Source organism: Zootoca vivipara, chromosome 2 (genome assembly GCF_965207765.1).
Source record: "Zootoca vivipara chromosome 2, rZooViv2.hap1.1, whole genome shotgun sequence".
NCBI classification, from domain to species: Eukaryota; Metazoa; Chordata; class Lepidosauria; order Squamata; family Lacertidae; genus Zootoca; species Zootoca vivipara.
Window position 1 is genome coordinate 74647012 of NC_142584.1, and position 24830 is coordinate 74671841.

At 40.1% G+C, this 24830-nt stretch overlaps 1 protein-coding gene across 1 annotated transcript in view; it reads left to right on the forward strand.

The window, feature by feature from the left end:
• Positions 1–584: 584 nt before the first annotated feature.
• Positions 585–24830, forward strand: part of SLC6A1 (solute carrier family 6 member 1) — a 78441-nt gene continuing 54195 nt past the window's right edge. Inside the window, exon 1 of the mRNA XM_035106213.3 lies at positions 585–966. The gene's annotated coding sequence lies outside the window, so the exon portion shown is untranslated. The remainder of the gene's footprint in view (positions 967–24830) is intronic.

Below are 24830 nucleotides of genomic sequence, written 5' to 3' on the forward strand. Positions count from 1 at the left end.
TTTGCTGTACACAGAGGAAGAGGGCAGTAGGCGACTAAATGTAATGGTTGCTCCTTGTGCAAGCAGCTGCCTTTACTTACTTGTACACCTGTTTTCTCCCTGTGGACAGAGGTGGCAGGTTCGAGCCCCACATTGGACCAAAAGATTCCTACATTGCAGGGATTTGGACTAGATGATCCTCACAGTCCCTTCCAACTCCATAATTCTATGATTCTATGGCCAACAGAAGCTGGAGTCCAGGCCCAACCTTCTCTCCAACCAAGAAATGCGCCGATCTCGGTCCACTGCCTCACCTCTTTCTTCTGAGGTGAGCTGCCCTAGCTGGAGTATGGAGAAACATACTGGCCAAAGCATTTTTTTTTGAGGGCGCAACTGGCGGACCCAATAGGCCTAGAAGTTCCTTCCCTCAGGTTGACTCATGGTCAACCTTCTCTCCCGCCTAAAACACTCCTTGTCATGGGCGTCGCCTGGATGCGCAGGAAGCTGCCTCAGAAAGAGGAGGGGCGGCCGGGGCAGGTCCTCAGCCCAGCGCCGCGTGCCAGACTTTCCACGCCGCCTCCCCGACCAGGGTCAGCAGCACCGCTAGCGCCGCCCAGCTCTCTCTCGGCGGCTGGACGCGGCGGGCTCGGCTGCGTCTTAACTTTACCCCGGCACGGGGCGGGCTTTGGCTACTTTGGCGGGAGAGGCGGAGTGGGGGGTACGGAGCCGCCCGGCGGCAGGTGCGGGTCTCTTCTGGCGGGGGCGGGGCCGCTTCGCCGGGCTCCTCGGAGCGGGCTCGCGAGCGCCTTTGTGTTGTGAGGGGAGAAAGGAAGAAGCCAGAGCCGGGAGACTACAGCGGAGCAGCAGCCACTGAGCAGCGGGCGCCGAGCTTTAAATGAGCATTCACACCGCGCGGGGAGAGCAGCGCGGGCTGGCTCGGACGGAGCGCGTGTGGAGGCAGCGAGCGCGTCCCCTCGGCTCCAGCAGGTAGGTCGGGCGCGAGGAGGAACGCGAGGCTGGGGGAGAAGAAGAAGAAGAAGAGGAAGAAGAAGGGGCAAAGCGGGAGGTTGTCTGAAGCAAGACAGCGGAGAAGAAAGGCTCTTTGGCGGGGAAGGGAGGAGGCTCCGAAGAGCCAAAGGGAAACGCTGCTAGCGGGACAAGGCGACAAGGAAAGAAGGACACGGAGCGGAAGGGACCGCTATGGGAGTTGCTCGGAGGCTTGGGGAGAGGAGGGTCCAGCCTGGGATGTCAGTGGTCAGGGTGGAATGAGAGGAACAAGAGGGGCTGGATCTGATCTGGAATCCTCTGTTTAGTGTGCTCTGGACAATGCTTTGGAAAGGGTGGTTCTGCCCTGGTCACTATTTTGCATTGCCCCCTCCCCATCCACACCGTTTCTAATTTTCCATAGAGGGGGTGGAGAATACTAATGATTTGGTTTGCGTTGATGGTGCGCGTCTTTGGCGCCTCGAATCTTGGAAAGGATGGGCAGGTAAACCCAGGCACGCAGCTGTGGACACTTTCGTTCAAACGGAAGCAAGCGTTTTGCTGGCCACCCATATTTTTGTTTTATTTAGGTCGCCGTCTTTCTACCTGTGGAATCTACCTGTCCTGGACAGATACACTGTGCTGTGCTTTAGTGTGCAAAGACTATCTCAGCAGCTTATAGTTCTGAACTTAACGTTGTAAACTGAACTAGATGCCACAATTCCACGTTGTGGAAATGTGTGTGGTGAAATAACCATTGGTATCTACTAGCACAGTTTGACACAGAGCTTTCTGAAACAGCAGCAAAATGATGTACAGTATGAGGTTCTGCGTGTATTTTTTTTAAAAAAAATACTTGCACAAAACATTCACATTTGTACAGTTTGAGCAGATGGAAAAGCCTGATTAATACAAGATGCTATGTAATGTGAAGAAGGGGGATACTATGCACTGGTACCCAAGTGTAGGCTGTTAAAGGGTAGTAAGACTGTTGTAAACCATGTCTGCAATCCTATACACATTGCCCAGATAGTAAGCCCTATTGAACTGAATGGAGCACACTCTGGAGTAGAACCTATAGAATTGTACTATAGATGAAGCCAGCTTTTTCAAAATATAATTGGATTACCCTTCATCAAACACCTTTTTGATGACTATGCCTTAAGTTTAAACAAAATTTGGTTTTCTTAGCATGCAAAACTATTTTATTCTTGTGCTTGCCCTAGTATAAAAAATTATCAGACACACACTGAGACAATATTGTGTTGCCAGCTGTGCCCAAAGATTTGCCTTTTCTCTGTGTGATTGTTGGCCACTTTGTGTTTGCTTCTCATTTGCACCCTGTCATGTTGCCTTCTGCACAGTGACACAGAATGCTTGAGATGCTCCTGAAAGCCAAGAGCTTTGGTAATGAAGGTCACTGAACAGGCATTTACCTAATGTCAGCAGAGTCATTCTTGTTCCCAACTTATCCCTAGAGGCAGAGTTCTTTAAGGTACTGAACTCCAGCCTAACCTAAATTTACCTGTAGATTATTGAATTGCAGAACTCTCTGGACATAAACATACAAGCTCCTCAGTGAAACTGATGTACTGCATTTCCCCCTTTTCGTATAGGCTGCATTTATTCAATAGTCCCATGCTTAGTTGGGGCTACCCATCTAATTAAATTCAGTGAGTAAACATGCAAAGAATTGCAATGCATTGCAACTAAATAAAGCATTTTTAAAAAACATTTAGCTTGAAACCTTTCTGTTCTGTTGAAGTAGCCAGTCTGGGCAGATAAAAGCAACATTAATAAAATGGCAGCATCAACTGGAACCATTAAATTTATATTTGAATGAGTTGATAAATGCATTTTAATGAACCTAGTCAATAAATCATTATAAACATCTGGCAATGATTCACAGCTCCACATTATTTTCTGTTTGAATTTGGGACAGAAGAATGAGATAAGAAGTCAATGAAAATGTAATTACCAGTGACATTAATATTTTTCTTAAATGGAATGTCAGGAATGTTAAAACGTTTTATGTGTTGATTCAGAAATTATCAGTGAAACAATAATGGTTGGTACATTGCATTTGTAAATGGAGTGATGTGTCTTTCTTTCATTCAGTGGAATATATTCATTCTTTTTTCCCATTGATGTTGCCAGTCTTCCAAAACAAATGGAAATTTCAAATAGAATTGAATAAAAATTTAGAACTTACATTAACAACCTTTGCTTTTATGTAATGTCTAATTGAAATAAGCAACTAATTTCAATTTCTACAGTGAAAGGACAGTGGAACTTGCTTCTCAGTAGACATGTATAGGATTGTATTGCCAATAGGTGAAACATCACATATATTACCAACATAACAAATGTTATAGGGAGTACAGAGACCTTTATTCCATTTTTTTCTGAAATTTTTTTATTTAAGCAGGCCATGCCATCTTCACCAATGAAGGCTTAAATAGGATGATGTGAAATTTAAAAATAACTTGTTCAAAGAATTGAGATGTTTCAAACCAACATGGTTGAAGTTTGATGCAGAATTAGAATTCTGAATGATAAAATAAATATATAACGCATTTATAAACCAGTTCATATTGTAGTTAAGAAGCTATAATTTCTGTTCACTTTACATATTTGCTCTGCTGCAGTGGAATTTATTTAAACATCCTCATAAGATTCAAGCAAACTTTAAAGGAAACCAGGTCAGGAATAGATTGCAGGCATACCATCTATGCAATTTATGTCCAGAAATAGCTACCAGATACAATATGACAAACTTCTTTTCCATGCACAGATCTATTTTCTTTAGGGAAATAGATCTTTTAATTTTGCTGTTGCAAGAGTCAATTGCAATATGGTTTGGGATCATTTTATATGAGAGTATATAGCTGTCTAGAGACCAATATTGATCTAGCCAGAGTTGAGCACTTTTGAATTCCACTTATTTCACTGGCAGAGATTTAGGAAGGCATACTTTTAATTAATGGATCTTAAAACTGCTTAACTGTAGATTGATCGTGCTAATAGCTCATTAATTTTATAAGGCTTATTTCCAGTACAGAGCTCATATGTAAGTGAAAATATGATCCTGAGCACAGATTGGTGCTTAAATAATACTGACTTCTGGATTGAAGCATAGGTTACTGTTGATGGCATTACAACCAAAACAGTTTAGAAGATTAGTTTTCAGCAAATAAATCTATTGCTGTTTTTATCATAGATAGCAAAGTAACTTGCCTTTGGATTGAAATGACATACAAAACAAATATCTGCAATTGCATAATAAACTTCAATAAGATATTCATTGAAATTTTTGAATAAGACCATGGTATGTCTTCAAAGACCGGAAAAAGACAAAAGACCTGAAAGAAATCTTTACCATAAAGTTAATAAGAACAGAACCTTTTCCCCTGGCTTTCTTTTATTATTATTGGGTGGCTTCTGATAGCTAGAGGCAATGAATTACTAATCTTAAAGCAGATGATGTCATCACATTCTTCCACTTGATTGATCATCAAAATAGGACAATGATGGGTTCTGAAGTATATGCCCCATCCCCTTAAAATTACTCATTCCTTGCAGGGACTGCCTGTCCTGTAGTGCTAAATTTCAAGTACAAAAGTCAACCTAATATGTAAATAAATGTGTACATTCATACATTTAAGAAAAAAAGACACAATGAGATCTAAACGGACAGAAAACTGCATGATCGTCCCTCTATGTGTGTGCGTGTGCGTGCGTGCGTAGATATGGCTTTCAGAGAATGAATTTTAAGCTTTAATTGAAAGAGGTATGAATGCATTGGGCATTCTCGTTACATTTTGAAGCTATTTTTCAATAAATTATTTTAAACTGGTAGTTTTTACAAATGGTAAGCAATTCACTCTTGATCTTGTTAGCGCACCTAGGCTATTAGTACATCAGGAGATGACTGGTTTTCTTATTGACAAAGCTAAATTAGTTTTAAAAAATGATATATTGTCTTCAAAAATGTTGAATGGTGAGCTGAATTAACATCCAATTACAATTATAAATAATATAAAATTACGAGAGATGTTACATCAGTTGTCTGTTATGACATCTATAATTTCAAAAATAATGCTGTTAATATTTTAGGCTGTGGCCTTAACCCATTTTGCTTACTTGGACGTAGGTTTCAGTAAAAACTAGTGCTAGGTGATGATAACATTTTAGGTGTTATATTATGGGAGAATGAAAATGGGCCGTATTTTATGGATACAGTATTAATTTGCAGAGCTTACAGTACATGGTAGCTGTTGATCTGATCTTTCCATATTGAAACAGTATCAGCAAATGTGGGATTATTCTGGAATGGAAAGAAAACGGAAGGAGACTCAAAGTACATAAGAGAGAAAATTTAAAGGCTCATTAGAAAATTATATTGTGCTGGTGGACTCTATTCTGGCCTGTCTATGAAATGCCTGGGACTGATTTGGCTTTTGCAATTCTCCATTTGGACTTTCCTTTTTAATTTAAATTTTCATACTTTATGAAACATACTTTATTATACAGCAAAAGAGAAGATTATCAGGGGTTCATTTACCAAAATAAGCATAATAAGTAGACAATGGTTGTAATGTAAACATTACCTTTTGAACTCAAGGAGGGTATATGAGAAGGAGGGGTTTATGAGAGAGAGAATAGGGTGTGCTATAGACTCCTCCCACAGGCAATGGTCACAGTGACCAATAAATAGGTTTTTACTAAAGTAATACACATAGGCCTCTTTTCAGTACGGTCATTTTTAGCAGAGATCATTGAAACACATGACGTCTCCAATGATTATTTGATGTTGTATGCACAAAGATAGCAGATTAGATGCAAGTTAAAGACATCTTAAATTGGAACTGACACACTATAAACAACTAGCACAGACATGTTCTTAGGCTCTGCTTTTGATGCTCTCTGCAACATCACCTCAGTTCACTTCACTGGGACTTGTGTTGAAGCGGGCTATGCATTTACACTGAAACAGGATGACAACCTAGCACCCAGATTCAAAGCACTACGCATTGCACAAAGCAATTCTGAAATATGAACCTATTTTTGTACGACATTTTCCTTTGAGTCGAATTGGTACCAAAAGGTCATTGTATCTCAGAAAGGAATGATACGCCTATAGCTTCATAGTATTTTTTGTGATACGTCTTCCAATAGATGACTATTTTAAAATAGATCTGCATTTAAATCATTTTATGTCTCAGCAGACCTTGTTTATTTGGATGAATCCTTTAAAATGATGGGAAAGCAAAATACATTTTTGAGGCTATTTTTGAGTAATGATAATTATTCAGTTATGAACATTAGAGGATTAAAATGGTTTGAAGGTGTGATCATTAAAGCTTGTGAATATTTTTGTATGGTGAATTGGTAAGACTTTTTAGATTTTATTTGATTCATTCAAGATGATTAGAGACAGAAAACTCAGATGGCATAAAATTGGTGCAAGCACCATTTGCAGAAAGGAGGATTGGTGTTCACATCCAATAAGATCAAGGTTAAGGTCAATATTTTGCATTCTTTAAATCAGATAAATGGCATGGTTTATTGACGCAACATTTTAATTGAAGCCAATAATTTGAACCCTGTGGAGATTTACAGAAGAGATAGTCAGCTGAACTGAGAGTGTTGTCTCTTGTAATGTTAGTAGGTTCCTCAATCTGTAATTGTTATAATCTAAGAGAATTTGACAGGCTCGCTTAAAAAGCAATGGGTAATAGTGATACATGCTTGACCCTATACATGTAAACACTGACAAACTGCACATAGTAAATTCTTAATATAGTAATATTAAAGCCCCTCTGGAGCTAACTTTTGTATGCCATCATATATACTCTAAAGCATAATTCTTCATGGAAGATTTTTGTTGTTGTTGTTGTTGTTCAGTTATTGAATTTAATACATGGTATATTTTTTCTGGCTCTTGTCTGCATAATGCATTATGAAAATGCAAGTTCAAGGCAAAATGTGAATTTGAGTTCTGGGCCTTTTGGTTAATTTTAGGCAAGCACCAATGATATTGCTATAGTTAGTTATTCCTCAGTGACATAGGCATATCTGGTTGAATTTTAGAATCCCTGGTATGGTGAGAGTACCGTAATTCTGAGTCTGATTAATGAGCATTAATTCGGTTGTGGCTTCTTGACCTGGCAATGACTGCTTGAAGGATGACAATGAAAAAATCATTATTGTGACAGAATTCATTTTGGAAAGACAAGGTCAGTTGTAGCCATGATTTAAGAAGCCAAAAGATGAGGTAATAATATCTTGTGGCACTGTAGTGATCTAATGATGGGAGACAAGACACACTGCTATTATATTATATAAACCTTTCAATATTCTAAGCAAGGCATACATGCAAAACTTGCTACAACTTTTTTAGCCAAAAGAATACAACCTGTATCAGTAGATACTGGGGAAAATATGTCCTAACTGTCTTAAATGTATGCTTCTGCCATATAATTACGAAAGCAAGGGATAGAACGAATCTGATTTCAGGCTAGTTGAGTAGGCTGAATGTCTAAATACAACTAAAATAAGTTAAAAAGTCACCTAACATCTAGGGAAATGCTTATTATATCAGAATTCATTGCATCGGGTAAAAAAGTCCAAGCTATCTATTGCTTTTCTGTTGATTGAATTTAAATGAAAACTTGCAGTTTCAAAGTGTTAGGTGTTTTTAATGTCTTGATAAATCAAATATGCATTTATTTCATTGGAAATCAGAAGCAAAACTATACAATGGCTACATGAGTAAAGTTGTATCAAGAGCCAGGAATGCCTTGAATTAGTATAGTAAATTTCAGCTCCATACTATTTACTAATGTCATGATAATTTCTTTTTTAATATATGTATGTCAATCATAAGGTTAATTAAAGTTAATGGAGTTTTAATACTTACTTTTATGGGCCAGTAATTTAACATGAATGCAAATATATTTATAAGTGGACTGTGGGGGTCTATATACTGCAACAAACCATGGGGATCAAGAGCTGTCAGAAGCTACTATGGGGAGTAATGGCATCAGGTTGAGGGTATTTTGGAAATACTAAATCTAAGGGTAAACTATAGTCATTCATTTTTATGCTACATGCTTAATTATACTACAATCTTATAATCTCTTCATGGGAAGCATGTTCTATTGAACTTAATTGTATTACTTTGGAGTAAAAAACTGAAGTACGCGTACTTTAATGTCCTTCCCACTGAAATCAGTTGAATATTGTAAAATAACATTTTTCTTTATTAAGGTACAGTCTTTCCTCTTGATACTTTTTAATTTTAATTACCAGCTTTTGATATGAAGTGAAATGCTGGTGTTCAATATGTACCAACACTAATGATGTATTATTATTAAGAAATATATATGAAATAGAATAACTGTGGCTGTTGAGAACAGATATGGTGCATTATTTCCTCAGACTACTCTACTGGCAGTATCTGTTGAGAGAAATATTTTTGTTTTCCTTAACAATTTAAGATGCTGAGAAGGCCTCTATTCATATGTAGAATGAACATGAAACACTATATATCTTTAGTTGCAGGTAGGTAGCCGTGTTGGTCTGAGTCAAAGCAAAATAAAAAAAATTCCTTCAGTAGCACCTTAAAGACCAACTAAGTTTATATTTTGGTATGAGCTTTCGTGTGCATGCACACTTCAGAAGTGTCAGAAGTGTATCTGAAGAAGTGTGCATGCACACGAAAGCTCATACCAAAATATAAACTTAGTTGGTCTTTAAGGTGCTACTAAAGGAATTTTTTTATTATATATCTTTGTCGCTTTTATTGACAAATGCATTGTTCACCTTTGCAGCTGAATTTTACTTTCACTAACAGTTTCATAATTTCAGTCTAAAGTAAGTTTTCTTAATGTATTTTCATTATCTCTACAGCTGTAAAAATAGAAAAACTAAAAAATAGAAAAAGTAAAACTCAAATGGACTTGAAATTCATTCTTACAGAAATTCAAACATGCCATTTGTAACTCTACTCTCTTTATATTTAATTTTTATAATAAAAAGATAAATGTATAAAAGCATTTCATAATATGTTCATTTATATGTAATAGAATATTTTAAAGAGGAAAAGAGGGGGGGTTCCCTTTAAAGTGGCCAGTATGTTTTTGCTCTGGCAATGCTTATATCTTCTTCGTAGTCTTTTCAAATTTTTAAGCAGTCACAACATATGCAGTGACTTCCTTGCTAGTCCATCATCTTTTCAATTATATTACACTAACTACATTTTCTTTCAACACAACTTGCAAACAAGCATGTAATGAGTAGATATTGTTGTTTTTATTACCAGAATAGTCTCCATTTGATTGAATGCTGTTTTGCCATCAGTTTACTTTATCATGTTTCCTTGCCCATCAAGTGAGGCTGAGAATAAAATGTTAGTTACTCGGAACATGCTTGAATTAGTATTTTGATGGGTTTATAGCAAAGGGACACCCTTTAACATTTCTGCTTCTCCTGAGTTCTTTGAGTCATTTTGAGATATTTTTGAGTGACACCATATTCTTCCGGATCCACTACTGTCACATGAGGCAGAGATGGAATCAATAGTACAGAGTGCTTTCCAGCAGTTGGTGGCCCAACTACAACCCTATCTGGACTGGGATAACTTGGCTACTCTAATATATGCTCTGGAAACCTCAATACTGAACTATGGCAATGCACTTTACCCAGCTGCCTTTGAAAACAGGTTGGGAACTAATGCGGAAAGCAGCTGCCCAGCTTTTGACAGGTTTGATGCAAATAGATCACCAATTCTGTTCCAGTTACACAGGCTGCCCCTGTTCTTCTGAGCCCAATTCAAAGTGCTGGTCTTGATAGCTCAGGACCCCAATATCTTATTGGATGCTTCTTCCAGTATGAATCTACACAGATCCTTAGACTCTGCTTCGCTGAATGAGGCTTGGAGGGTGATGACATGGGAGAGGGTCTTTTCCGTTGTGGTCCTGTCTGTGAAATGCTCTGTACAGCTTGGGCTGCCTACTACCTTCCCAGGCTTTTGAAAGACAAGAGTGGCATTTGTATCATTGTTAGTGTGTTGTGGAAGTTTCCTATTGCTGTTATGGGGATGATGTGTGCTTTTTATATGTTGTATATGGTATAATATATTTATGTCTATGTTTTTACATGTAAATTGCTTGGAGACTTTTAGGTAGAAAGTAACTATTAAATAGATAATATTGTTACAGTGTTGGGTGGAGAAGAAGTGGATAAAACACAACAACCATTTATCCATGTATTATGTAAATATTATAAAAAATATACTTATTACTTCAATATGTTGAAATGATCATGAGGTTTGTTTTGTTGAAGAGGCTAGTACCAAATGAACTTTAAATTATATAAATGGTTTGAGATACTGGAAGAGCAATGGGCAAGTATGCATTTTTTATAATATTGTGCATTCCTCCTTTCCAGTTGCTCACAAATGAATAATTGTTGTTTTCCCATTGTCATAAATGCGTATCGGCATTTTCCTGTGTTCTGTTCATAATGCACAGTGGAGGGTTCCCATAGTACACCCTGACACTGTGGTAAATTAAAATCATCATCAAAATGAACGACAAAGAGTTATATATTCAAAAAGAAATGTAAATAGTAAAAACATTCCCTCTTTGTCTGCAAGGGTCCTTTTCAAATGGTTCAACGTTACAAAGATCACACTACTGAGAAGGAACTGGATTTGAACCAGATGCTATCCCCCCCCCCCCTAAAAGGTGCTTCACAATCTAGGATGTTCTTTCCTCTGTGTTCTTTCTAGGAATACAAATTAATTCTCCTTTGTTCAGATGCCCACTTAATCTGATTGGTTTGGCAGACAAAGGAAGTGGAGGTGCTGCCATTTCTTCAAGATCCTTAGTGGGATTCTCAGCCTCAACTGGGAACAGGGACAAAAAAAGAGAGGCTCAAAGCCTTCCCTTGTGTAGGGCAACTGGATTTTCCCTTTCACATTCTCTCTTTTTCTCTGTTCTTTCACATAAAGATCAAGCATGTGTATCCGAATGTTCATGAGGCCCAGTTCTTGATACATTGATTTAAACAGAGAGAGAAGCTTGGCAAGATACAATGTTGAAAAACAGGGTCAAAATCTGAAGTGATTTACTGCTTCTATTTTTAAATAACTCAGTACACTTAAGTTCATGTGAGATAAGAAGTAAGATCCACATTTTCAGAAAACAACCTCCACTTGATCCACTTGGTGCCAGGGCCGGCTCTAGGTATAGCCCCGGTGGCGTGGGGTGCCAGGGCGCCGGGCTGGCAGGTGGGGCACTGCGCACTGCGAGGGCGGGGGCGCTGGAGCAATCTTCGTACCTCAGCGCCAGGGCGCCCGACCTGCTCGAGACTGCCCTGCTTGGTGCTTAAAATGCATGCCATTTGGTCAGTTGTGGTTAAGAGTGCTATGATATTCAGCATTTCATGGATGAAAGAATGGACACTGATATGACCCACTGTCCCATTCTCACACCAGGGATCACTGCTTATGGCAGCCCTCTCCTCCATACTGAAGGCTCTTTCCCATCAACTATATACTGTATTTAGTACAGCTCCTGAAGGAGGTATTTTACCAATATGCTTATAACACTTTCCCTTTACTATCAGAGTAGCCATTAGAAGGATAACAACAGAATGGCAGTTCACATACTTTTAGGCTGCTCTACACACGTAAGAATGAGATGACAAAATTCTAAATCACTATGTTACTCCAGGAAGTAGTTGGAATGTAGAATTTTCAAATGCCCTTCCCTACATAAACATTTGCTGCGAGAAAAGAACAAGCATACCAGCAAGAAAGCCTACAGAGCCCAACTCTCTGCCTGCTATTCTAGTTTCTGCTTACGAGAAGTTTTGGGGTCGAATTCAGCATCACACATTGCACTTTGCCAGGGAAAACAATCCATCTTCTCCTAGGGTTCTTCCAACCTCCCACAGAGCCCATTGGTTGCGCAAGTGGAAGCCTTCACAGAGTGCTTGTGCTGACAGGAATCATTAGGTGAATCCCACCCTTTGGTTCTTTATTTTCATTTTTTTTAAAAGGTAATTCCCCCCCCTCCCCCGCCCTCTGAAACAGTACTGTCCATCTTTCCACTTCATTCTCTTGCATATTCCTTTCACCCTCTCCCCAGATGTAATTTCTCTAGATATGTGGCAAAGCAGGGCTGAAACCTGAGGAACTCTTACTGCACACCAATGACATTTTTAAAAAGGCATCCCCAAAATCTCCCCCAAAAGGCAAAATTGAGACAAAATGAGTAAGGGGACTAGAGAGAGGTACCAGAAATTGAGGGTGGTTGCAGAGAATTAGAACAAGTCGAGGAAGTTCACGCCATGTTGTTTGAACTGCTGCCTTTATATAGCAGCTGTATCAGATGAAGCAGCCCTGAAGATGAGTTTGTAACCCATTCATAGCAGTTGCAACAGCTGATACTCTTTGATGAATCTGCCTTTGCATGGCCACTCTGAATTTTATCTCCATTGTTTTTGAGGCTACGCAGGGCCTACTGTATTCAAGGGCAAAACACTGGTGTTTTGAAAATGTGTATGCATCATATAGGATAATCCAATACACATAAATTCTAGTGGGTTGGATCCAGACTTAGTAACAGTTAAAGAAGACCCAGTGAAATGACTTAAGTTATAATAACTAACCTGAACCAGTATGTAATCCACAACCCAACTAGGTAGTGGGGTTCTTAACAGCAGTGGGGCCACATCAGCTGTCTTGCTGGTCATGCTGTAATTGAATTGGTATAACAGTTGGACCCAATGCCGTCATGTGAAAGCAAGAGCTAGCTTGGGTCAGCTTGGCTCCTTGTCCTACCTGTTGAGTTCAGTGAGGCTTACTTCTAGGGAAATGGATATCCAGTTAAAGTGGAGTTGAAATATCAGAGTACCCATAACTGTAACAGCTTAGGTATGTTTTGGAAATAGACATTTGAAATGTGACATTTTGAATTTTATACATTTTCTGACAATTTTTAAATGTTCAAGGGATAATATAATACTTTTTGGTTCCACCCCACCTCTCACTTGATTCTTTCTGTCCATACTGTGACAGCATTTCACTGGATAACGGTGGGAATGCCATGGAGTCTAGCAGTAGCTGCATACCAGCAAGAGTGCTATCACAAAGAAATGGCTCAGGCATTTTTAATATTGGGCACTGCTGCTGGATTTGCTGTTGCCAAAACAGAGTATGGGGAAATTCTAACATACCTCTTCCCATCTCAGTAATCCACATCCTAGATGGTTATTTCACAATGCAATTAGCTCCTCCAAGACATTATCCACCTCACACACACCCCAAGAGAAGAGGCAGAGATTTTGCAAGGAATCACACACAATGGCATGTTGTTGTCAGCCTTATTGAATTCCATAATGGATTGAGGGTGGTGGCCTTGAAAAGTATTCCAAAATCCTGTTTTCAAAAAAAAGGTTAAAATGGGTGTTTGGACCCAATGTTACTACAACATTGGGTTCAGCCATGGCCACCAACACTTATTGTGAGCCATTAATCTACTCCAAGCTGGACCAGGACCTTACACAGCATAGGAGTGCCACACAGACCCCTGCACAGTAAAGGAGCACTGTGCAGGGGGGCTTTCTTCAAGGTTGGGAAAAATCAGAGAGGACAGGGGGATGCTGTTAGTTCTGAGCCTCATCCTAAGGTTTACTGAGTAGGCTGAACTGCACAAGGTGGTGCTCAGAATGGCAGCAGCTGCTGTGCAAGCTCTTATTGTACCATAAAGCACCAGGACTGGGCTGTTAGTTCCTAAATCCTGTTTAGTGTACAAAAATTGTTTTCCTTATAAAACATCCATCATTCTGCCTTCCCCATAACACTGAGTGCACTTGCAAGTGCAAGGATAAATCTAGTTCAGAAACCACTGGATGATTTGTCAACGGGTGCTTTTAAAAAAATAAATTGCACTATTTATTTTCTGCTTGAAATTCCCTAGTTGGTGGCCAAAGGAAATTCTCTGTTGATCCATATGGTGCATAATGAGTTTGTTGTAGTTTTTTGATGTGTGAATGCTTAGATATAACAGAAGGATATGGGCACTTACTGACTGGGAAAGCTTTCCGCAAATGTTAAAAGGATGGCTTGTGTCAGACAAATACAGATTGAATTGTAATGATTTTTAATTTAATAATGGCAACATCCACTTTCACTATTTGAGAGATAACATTAAAAAGGTAGAATCTATCATTTCCTAGATGTCTCTTTTATGAATATATTCATCATTTACTTCTCAGAAAATACAATCTGATAGCTGCAGCAGTGGCTAATTAATTTTTCACTGCAATAGGTGTGCAATGAGATTTTTTTCTTCCAGATAATTAGTAAGTACTGTAGCCCTGCTCTGCTATTAGATTCACTCAGACAGTTATTCATCACAGGAACTCAAGGTCTGCAGTGAACTGTCACTACACTTATCTGGCTTAATAAAGATAGTTATATAACAGTTGCTTCCCTCTAGCTGATTGAATTTAATTTCCCAAGCCGCCACTGGCTTATAATGCTGAGTGTCGATCTGCAAAAGTGTTTCTCCCCTCTCCTCTGTGCTTTTCTACTTGCATCTGTATTTGAGGGTTATTAGCACAAACCAGCTCAGAGTGATGGCTTGGACACCAGAGAGTCTAAAAGCCTCTAATAGCCATAATAATAGAGTTGGTTGAAGGATACTGGTTGCCTTGGCAACTGTGCACGTGCCATACAAGATAATATAACTGCGCTGGTAGCGAAATCTGCACTGCATTTCTATTCCAGGAGTTTTCTGCCATGTTGTATTTTACATAGCATCCTAAATTTCTGAACAGACAAATAATGTAGTTATCTAAGTTAATAGATTCATTTTTACATAAACAAGAAGCCTTGTGTTGCTTTTGTGAGTCCATAATGTTTGCCAATGTGGTGCACAATCCAAAAGCTCACATCTGTGTCTACTTATGTGTCAGGAGAAGTTTCTTATTTTTCACCATAGCATCCACACCTCAATCCACTAAACAAGGTGTTTTTAAAGCTCCCTAAATATTAGGCATGGGACTAAGAGAAATGGTGTTGTGTCAAGCATGCGCGCGCGCACACACACACACACACACACACACACATACACATACACACACACACATGTGACATGCAATCTGTTTGTGCATGCAAATGAATTTGCTGGATTGTGGCCTCGAGATGTCATAGATTCCTTTTAAAATTATATTCTGTATAGGTCACAGCTTTGGCACAAAGTCACAGAGACAAATAAGAAATTCTTCATATACCAGAAATGGGGGGGGAGTATTAAAATTCCTGTTTAAATAATAGCAATAATAAACACTCAGTGCCTTTTGAATGCGCAAATTGAATATTTCAAAGAGTCTTTGAAATATGACTCTATAAAAAAGGGTGCCAACTCTTTTCTGCCTGTGGGTACATTTGCATTCCAGAGAAATCATCATGTTCCCCTGACATGTTCTGCAAATCTTGTGTCTCTCTAGCTGTAGCCCCATGTTTGATTTGGCTTGGGAGAAAGTATTTTATTGGCTTCTCTCAAGACTAATGTCAGTGGTGGGGACAGGACATTCGAGGAAAGGCCTCTGTGTGCAGTAATACATTAGTGCCGTGTGCTCTGTAAGGTAGTATTTATTTGAAGATGATGGGAGAATTAAGGTAAAGAGATAGTGGCTTGCCGAAGGCAAAATTGTGGATTTGTTGCTGAGGTGAGTTTTGAAGTAGTTACTTCACAGCTCACACTTTTAACCACATTACAACAACTCTGTTCACAGCCTTAAAAATGATCTTAGATGCTACTTCACAACAACTCTATAAGACAGTTTAAAGACTGAGAGCTTAAATACAGTGACTTGAAAGGCTGATTATGGCTGTTTTCCTTCCTCCTGGTGAGTTCCTCCTCCGGGTTCACACACTTACAGCCACAATGCTTTCATTCTGATGATATGCTCTGATGGAACACCTTTCCATTTTAGAGCAACATTACAGTCCCATCTCTGTAATCATTCTTCAGCCATCCTCACTACAGTCAGTGTATTGGGAGCCGAATTACTCCCATTCAAAAAAACCAACGCAGCTGCCTTTCTGTACGCACCAGTAGTTCCCTTATGCTGATATTATTTCCATGTGGTTGATTTGCTGATTATATTGTCCCTTTTTCCCTCAAGGCTATATCATCATCACCATCATCATCATCATCATTACCCCCCTCCTCCTCATTATATGCATGCACTCTTCCTCTGTGTTCCTGCATTGCATGGGGTTGGACTAGATGACCCTAAGGATCCATTCCAACTCTACAATTCTATGATGGTGGCAATGGCACTCAGACTAAACTCTGCATGGAATATCTTTATCTATCACTCCATGAAACATATATGACTTATTTGGCACTACAGAAAGGATGACGTGCGTCCACCAGTTAAGGCCTCATTATTTTTATGCAAACTGATTTGTATATGTATATATTATTTAAAAGTAGCCACACTCCTTAGTTTGTGGCACATATTCCATGCTTCCTTGGTGCTGCCCACATCTTCCATTCCTTCTCTAGAAGGAGAAATGTAGGAATTGCAGCGGTTTGGACTTCAGTAGAGAATATGACTCTTCCTATCATTTCCAGATGAATAGCAAAGTTTCATAATATGCTTGGTAACAGATTAAAAGCAACTGAGCATTGGTTTGGATCCTGACCAAGCTAATTGAACTTAATTCCCATTAAAATCAAGTAATTGCTAAATTGTCTCATGATTGCAGTGGGAACAGAGTTCAGCTAACTTAATTTATATTCAACCCACTGGATTGATATATGGTCGCTGGCTGGAGATGTCATTTTTTTGGGTTTAGCCACTGCACATGTTACTTGATTCTCAAACATTAGGTGAAAGATGAGCAAAAAAAGGCAATCTGTGAATCAGCAGGTGTATCTGCTTAGCTTCAAAATGTTGATAAATAGCAATGCCTCACATGCTTTTCAAGTTCAGTTTACAATTATATTTTATGCCACTTTTAAACTCTCAAATTAAGAAGAATTGGAAACAGCAACATGGAAAACTGCGCCGAGAATAAAACTTCACTGAGGGAGTGTCACAGTCTTACAATGCGCTTGTTTATCCCCATTCTGTTCTGGGGTCCATGGTTTCCCAGGGCAGCCACTGGTTGAGCAGGAAGTAGGAAGTAGGCCACTGTCCAGTTCACAGCATGCTTGACAATGCATTGCAAACCATGACGAGGGGGATAAAAGAAACACTAGCTGTTGCCAGTTCTCCAGAGGAGACAACTGCTTACTATTTTGAAGGTCTCTAAAATACTTCTGGCATTTCAGAACCTGTGTTTCCATGTCAAAATCTGGAATGGAATTCATATTATCCTATAAAGTATCGATCTAGCATTGGTTTGTGTTTGTCTTGTTTGTGAGATATTTCCTGCTGAAGATGAACCCTTATGAAAGCAAAGATTTAGAAATGCTTGTTCCTAACATTGTTGTCTTCAGTGATTACCTGCAGGTTTCATTTACTCTAGTCATCAGCTGTGGGTAATGTGGAATGCCATTTTCATATTTCCAGTGAGTTCTGCTTTTCTTCAGCTTATTATCCTTCTTAAATCATCTTGTTGCAATTCAGAAAAGCATCTGGTTAATTTAATGGCAATCCATAATTCCCTTATATTATAACTTCCTTTTGGCTGCCCTGTCTCTTGATATCATATTTTATTTTTTATTTTTTTGCATTCTTGGAGAGGAGGGTGTGTTTCATTCTGGCTGATTAAAGCTAATTGGGGGAAAGAGTTGCAAGGTCTCCTTTCATTCAGAAACAAACTCATTTTCCATTAAAAAAAATCTTACTAAAGGAGCTGTTCTTTGAGCCTGTGTGGTGCTGTAATACTTTTATGAGAATTTTAGGTTTCTTCAAGCTGCTATGGTGAATGGGACCAGTGAATTTTTATCTTTTTTTATTGTGGAATTTACAACCCTAAAATTAGGAGTGTTAAGCACCCTGCTAGGCATGCTCATCCCTTTGATACCCTTACACAGGGTCTAATTTTAACAGACAGTGCTACCACGCCAATTCAGATGCTTTATGTGGATCGTGGTATAAAGCACATTACAGAAAAATTGTGCCAGAATATAAGTGTTTAGGACTAAATGTGCCACTAGTGCCTTACCATAACCTGGCCTTCCATTTTCTGAAATTTTTCTTCCTCATTCTTAGGGCATTTTAGAATTTCTTTATAATTTCAGTGGGTTTGGAACTTACTTTCATCATGATGAGATGGCTGAGGGTGGTGTGTATGTTTTGCTTTCCATTAAAAATTTCTCCAGTACTGGGCTGCCTTCCTAGCTACCCATGCTTCCTCATCTGAAGCAGGGCCGGCCCTACGGCCAGGCTGGGTGGCGCAGCTGCACCACGGCGCCGGCCCGCCAGGGGGGCGCCACGAGCTGGGCCGCCCACTGGCCAGCCAGTCCGCCGCGCAGCTGCGCCCACGGCACCCGCACTGTGCTCGCCCGCCCGCCGCGCAGCAGCGCCTGTGGCAGCCGCACCGCGTGCTGCGCCTGCCCGCCCGCCGCGCTGGGAATCTGTTGCACCATGGCGCCAGGGGCGCTTAAGACGGCCCTAATCTAAAGAAGCCCCATGGGAGGAGTAATGGCATGATGTCGTCTCCTGGGCTTTAGCTGAAGCACTGGGCACCCTGGGAGGCTGCAGAATACACACCAGAGGTATGGTTTGTAGAATGAAAGAAAGGACACAGATGGCCATTTATTTTAGCATAAATAGCCCTCGTTACTATTCCACAGTACTGTCTGACTCCATCAGTAACTTAGAAAACTACAAGGACAGAACCACTAGATAAAGACTGCTTATCATCCTTGGTGACAGCAGCGGTTTAAGCCTGGCATGGCCTTGGGTGAGCTGGGAGAATAGAAAGCCTCTCATGCAGTTGACTGGCTGGCATTTTCAGCCCCAGCCAGCCACGGGGAGTGATGGGGCTTCCCTGCCTTGTTCTTGTTTAGTCGTTTAGTCATGACTGACTCTTTGTGACCCCATGGACCAGAGCACACCAGCCACTCCTGTCTTCCACTGCCTCCCGCAGTTTGGTCAGACTCATGTTGGTGGCTTCGAGAACACTGTCCAACCATCTTGTCCTCTGTCATCCCCTTCTCCTTGTGCCCTCCATCTTTCCCAACATTAGGGTCTTTTCCAGGGAGTCTTCATGAGGTGGCCAAAGTATTTGAGCCTCAGTTTCAGGATCTGTCCTTCCCTACCTTAAACAGGCCAATTAGAGGCCAGACAGCAGGATGGGAATTTGGAGACAGACCTGGGTAAACCTGTCTTCTCAGATCCCTGGTCTCAGGTCAAAATTTAAAAGCAGGCTGTGCCACTTTCCTGCATTCCATCCATCACCCTGGTAGATATTTGCCCCTGCCTGGAGGTAAGCAAGCAGTGCATCCATATGACCTTGCTGTAGAGTGAATCCGTCGCTGTATTTGTGGCCAGGGAAGAATTTTCTTTGCAGACCAATCGGGCCAGTCTGGGGTTTTTGCCTACCTTACAGCAATTGTCACATCTTTTTGTCACAAAAAGGCATTGAGCTGGATCCTTTTTCTAATCAGGGTGTGGGGGGGGGGGCAGGAAGGAACCTTATTTCTCCTCTCCTCCAGATGAAAGTATCAGGGTACCCTGGTAAGGGGGTCCTAAGGAGAAGGATGCTGTCCACATGGCCAGATGGGGGCTAATGGGCCATAGAACTCCCAAACGTGTCCTGGAAGGATCCTCCATTTCTGATATGTGTCAAATGGGAAGCCCAACTGGCTGGTTCAGAGCAATAAACTGGGAGGAAAAAAATCCCAAAGGGATAGCAACCTGAAGCCTATCAAACACAAATCCTCCTGATGGGATTTGGGTCATCTTTAAAATTTAATAGAGCTTTATCAGTTCCCAGTTAAAGCTTTGAAATGGTGCTGCCTAGCTCTGCTTCATCAAGATCCTATTTCAAGTTTTCACACATTGCCCAGTATGGGTTGGGGGAGTCTGTGAAATTTGAAGGGGCTTGCATGCTGCTGCTTGGGGGGGGGATTGGCATCCCACTTAACCCCCCACTTAACTTCAGCACCAAGCAGCTTCCTTGGATCTTTGCCTTACAGAGAGAAACTCTTTTTCTCCTTCCGCCATAAGGAGATACACCTTCAATGAAAGAGAAAATATGAAAGTGAGGGAGAGAACTTTTTGACCTTCTGTGCCATTTTTTTCAAGAAAAGAAGGCATTTTATTTTTGAAAACCTCCATGCTGTGTGTGTTGCGGAGAGCGGTCACTTCCTTTTCTCTTCATCTACCACTCGCCACTAGTGAGGCATCATATTGTGAATGGAGGAAGAAAAAATAAACACTTCTCAGCTCACTTTTATTCTTCCCTGAAATGAGCTGGGGAGGAAACTTAGGGATTTTCTTTTCCAAATTTGTAGCCTTTCATCCTCAAAATAAATTAAAAACCTAGGCTGATGATGGGGGGGGGGCAAAAGGCTGCCACTTATCTAAAATAGGCACTTAATAATTTTTATTTTTGTTACTTTTTGTTTTCTATGTATTATGAGCTCCCTTATTATTATTTTTATAAAGTGTTTACCAGTATTATACGGAACATTTTTATATGTGGTTAAACTGCAAAGGGTTCAAATGCATGGGACAAATTAAGGAAATAAGGAAAAACAAGGTTTGTAATTAGAAAATGGGGTACCTTGGAATACAAAACAAAAATATAAGATGCATTTCTAAAACAATCCCATATCCCATGGGCATATAATTTCTTGAGTTACCATTCTAAGATTAAAAATCCATTTTCCAAAGGTTGTGATGACAATGACATATTGGCCATGAGCAGGCTTTTTTTATAAAAAAAAAAAAAAAACCAGAACTCACCAGTACTCAGTTCCGGCACCTCTCAGGTGGGCACCATTGCCATTCTAAGAGAACGAGGGAGTCATCACAACCTAGGACCATAATATTTTGCAGGTTTCCATTCATGCTTCCGAAATTCATTGTCACACAATGATTAAAACCTAACACAGTAAACCACAATTTCAGGAAAAGAAAAATATTCAGTAGAAAAGCATGTTAATATATAGTGGGGCAGCTGAATCTATTATTGGATGACGTAGACTAACTGAACCCATTCTTATCTGAGTTTAGGCATGGCTGCCAAAGTATATTATTGGCCTTGGTTGCCCTGATTGCCTTTACTGATTGGCCTTGGTTGCCTTTACTGAGAGTGGGACAAGTATGACCTTGCTCCTGCTTCTTGATCTCTCAGCTGCTTTTGACCATGGTAGCCTCCTGCTCTGTGGGATGGGAATTGGGGGCCATGTGCTACTGCAGTTTCAGTCCTATCTACATGGCCAAATTCAGAGAGTAGCATTTGGAGAATGCTTGTTGCTCCCCCCCCCCAAAAAAAACCAGTTATACGATGGGGTGCCACAGTGCACTTGTTATATCCTCAGTGCTTTTTAATATCTATAAGAAGCCGCTGGGAGCTGTCATTAGGCGATTTGAGGCAAAGCACCATGAGTATTACAGCACTCAGCTCTATTACTGCATAGCATCTGCATCAGGTGAGGGCCTCCAAGCCCTGGACTGTTGTCAGGATGAAGAGGTGGGAGAGATGAGGGGAAATAGGCTGAGCTTGAATCCAAGGAAGTCAGAGGGGTTGTGGGTGAGCGGTTCTCATTTTCGAGAAATTGGACAGGATGAACTTCTGGACAGGATGTGGTCTGGGGGTGCTTCAGGATCCAAGTTTGTCACTGAAAGGAGAGCATAGGCACAGCAGTGTGGGCATTAGTGACTTCCAAGATTGTATTTCCGTAATGTGCTCTATGTGGGGCTTCCCTTGCACTTTGTCTGGAAACTGCAGTCAGTGCAGAAATTTTCAGCATGGTCGTTGACAGGGATAAGATCCTGTCAGTACATAACACCTCTGTTTAAAGGTCTGCACTGGCTACCAATTCATTACTGGCCAAGTTCGAGGTGTTAGGATTAGTACATAAAGCCTTAAGCATCTTAGGACCAGTTTACTTGCAGGATTGCCTTAGCCCATCTATGCCCACTCAACCACTTTGATTTATGGAACTTACACTTTTGCAGGTGCCATGCAATGCACAATCTGCATTTGTAAGTATCCAATATTATAGTGAGACAGCTCCTACACTCTGGAACTCCCTGCCCATTGACATTAGGCAGGAGGTTTCACTGTATTCTTTTTCATATCTGCTAACACCTTGTTGTTGTTGTTGTTTAGGCAAGCCTACCCAGGCATATATGTTTGGTACAGTATGTATTTTAATCTGTAATTTTAGCATACAATGCATGCATTTAATAGTTGGTTTTATTCATTTTGCTTTTTAAACATTTTATATTCTTTCTAATCCACTTAGATGTTTTATTTGCAGTTAAGGCGCATACAATTTTTGTTAAATGAATAAATATATATATGTGCTAGTTCACAACCCAAATTTCAGCTTAAAGGGGAAAATGTTCACATGTCTTCTTAGGGCAGAGAGTCAAGCCTCAGCTGCAAGAAAATTCCAAAGGGTAGAAGCCCTGATGGGAAAGGCTTTCCCCTGTGCTATCAAGCTTACATCATGGAAACATGCAATTCAAAGCTGCACCTCCTTGCTTATCTAAAGAGGCATCTGAGGTGTGTTTCTAAAGGATACACCAGGCTGGTGTAAGGCTTTGTAGGTAACAATCAGCATAAAATAAACACATGTGATAATTAATGTCACATATTTATGTGCTTTGTGCTCTTATTTTGCCCTAGCTGTAACTTTTGGAGACTTGTCAAGGGCAACCTACAATACACTCTGTGTCCTGATGAGCTAGGTGATGCTAATTAAAGACATTACAGCCCTTAAAATACAACAGCTAAGCTAGGCTGAAGCCAGGAGCACCCTCAGGTTAATAATAATAATAATAATAATAATAATAATAATAATAATAATATATTTATACCCCGCCCATCTGGCTGGGCTCCCAACAGAATATTTAAAAAGTGATAAAATATCAAACATTTAAAACTTCCCTCAACAGGGCTGCTTTCAGATGTCTTCTAAAAGTCGGATAATTGTTTATTTCCTTGACATCTGATGGGAGGGTGTTACCCAGGGTAAGCGCCACTACCATGAAGGCCCTCTGCCTGGTTCCCTGTAACCTCACTTTTTGCAGTAAGGGAACTGCCAGAAGGCCATCGGAGCTGAACCTCAGTGTCTGGGCAGAACGATGGGAGTGAAGATGCTCCTTAGATATACTGGGCCAAGGCCATTCAGAGCTTTAAAGGTCTGCACAAACACTTTGAATTGTGCTCTGAAATGTACTGTAGGTCTTTCAGGACTGGTGTTATATGGTCTCAGCGGCCTGTGCAAACCTGTGCCTTCTGGGAGAGTGTGATCCTATGAAGAGCATGAAAGATCATCAAAGGACTCACCGTCACCACTCCTATCTTATATGAACAGTTCATTTTCTCTTATTTGTCTAATAGCATAGCACCAATAGACTCCAGCTGAAGGTTGGAAGGTTATTTTATGCATATAATGCTTTGACTTCAGAATGACCAAGACAGACATGTTTTTAAAAAACATCTTAAGGTTCTACAAGCTAAAGTCTTTAAATAATAACCAGTTCCAGTTCATTCTCTCTGTGTCATGCCCTAAAATGCCTGTTTCCATTGCACTCTGACATTCCCAGGGTTCCACCACATTCTAGAACCAGACCAAGAAACTGAGCCCTGAGTGCAGGTAGAGCAGCCAAAACAAAAAACAAAAAAACCACCCCAAAACCAACTCTTCATATTTGTTGCTTCATTTAGGTAGGTTCTTTATCTTGCTACTTCCTGACATGGATCCAGAAAATGGATCCCACCAGTTTCTACACTCTACTCCATTATCTTTGCATTTAAAAAAAAATCGGTTGGTTAAGAGAAACAAAGTTATTGCTTCTGTACAAAATGTTTCTTTGTATACAGATTGTCATTTCAGGAAATAATACACATTGTAACAGAATTGGTTACTATATGTATTCAAACAACCCATATTGTTCTCTGCAGCTTAAAACTTTGCTGATAATTATATAACCAGCTGAGTCCCCTATAGGAGTCTGTATGTAGTAGGTAATCAGTCTTTTCTTCTATATGTCCTTAGGTACTTATTTATGCAAACATTTTTACAGACAATATCCTATGTTTTGTAGTTATTCTGCAATTACCGTAGGGTTCTTTTTTTGCACATGTTTGTTTATCAGTGAAATATAATCAAGCTGATAAAATAATCTCCAAGGCTTAATAGGCAAGATACAGCAACTAAGTGCTCAGCAAGAGAAGTAAATTCACTAACTGGTGCTTAAGGCCTTCAAGTGTGTATACTGTAGTTGTAATTCTATAATATTGATTATTATAATGCATTTAATAATTATATCCCACCCTTCCGTGAATGATGCCCAAGGCGGCTCACAACAACAATACAATGAAAATAATTAAAACAGAAAAACATCAACTTTAAAACTAAAAAGATGAATAAATAAGTGATAAACATGATAAAAGGGCAGTCAAAGTATTGTTCTGTATAAACAGAAGCTGTATAAACAGTAGCTATAACATAGAGCCAGTGTGGTGGGGTGACTTGAGTGTTGGGCTAGGGCCTGGGAGACCATGGTTCAAAGCCCCACTCATCCATGAAGCTCACTGGGTGGCCAGTCATCCACTCTCAGCCTAATCTACCTCACAGGGTCATTGTGAGGATGAAATGGGGAGGAGGAGGAGGAGAACTATCTATGCCAATGAATGAATG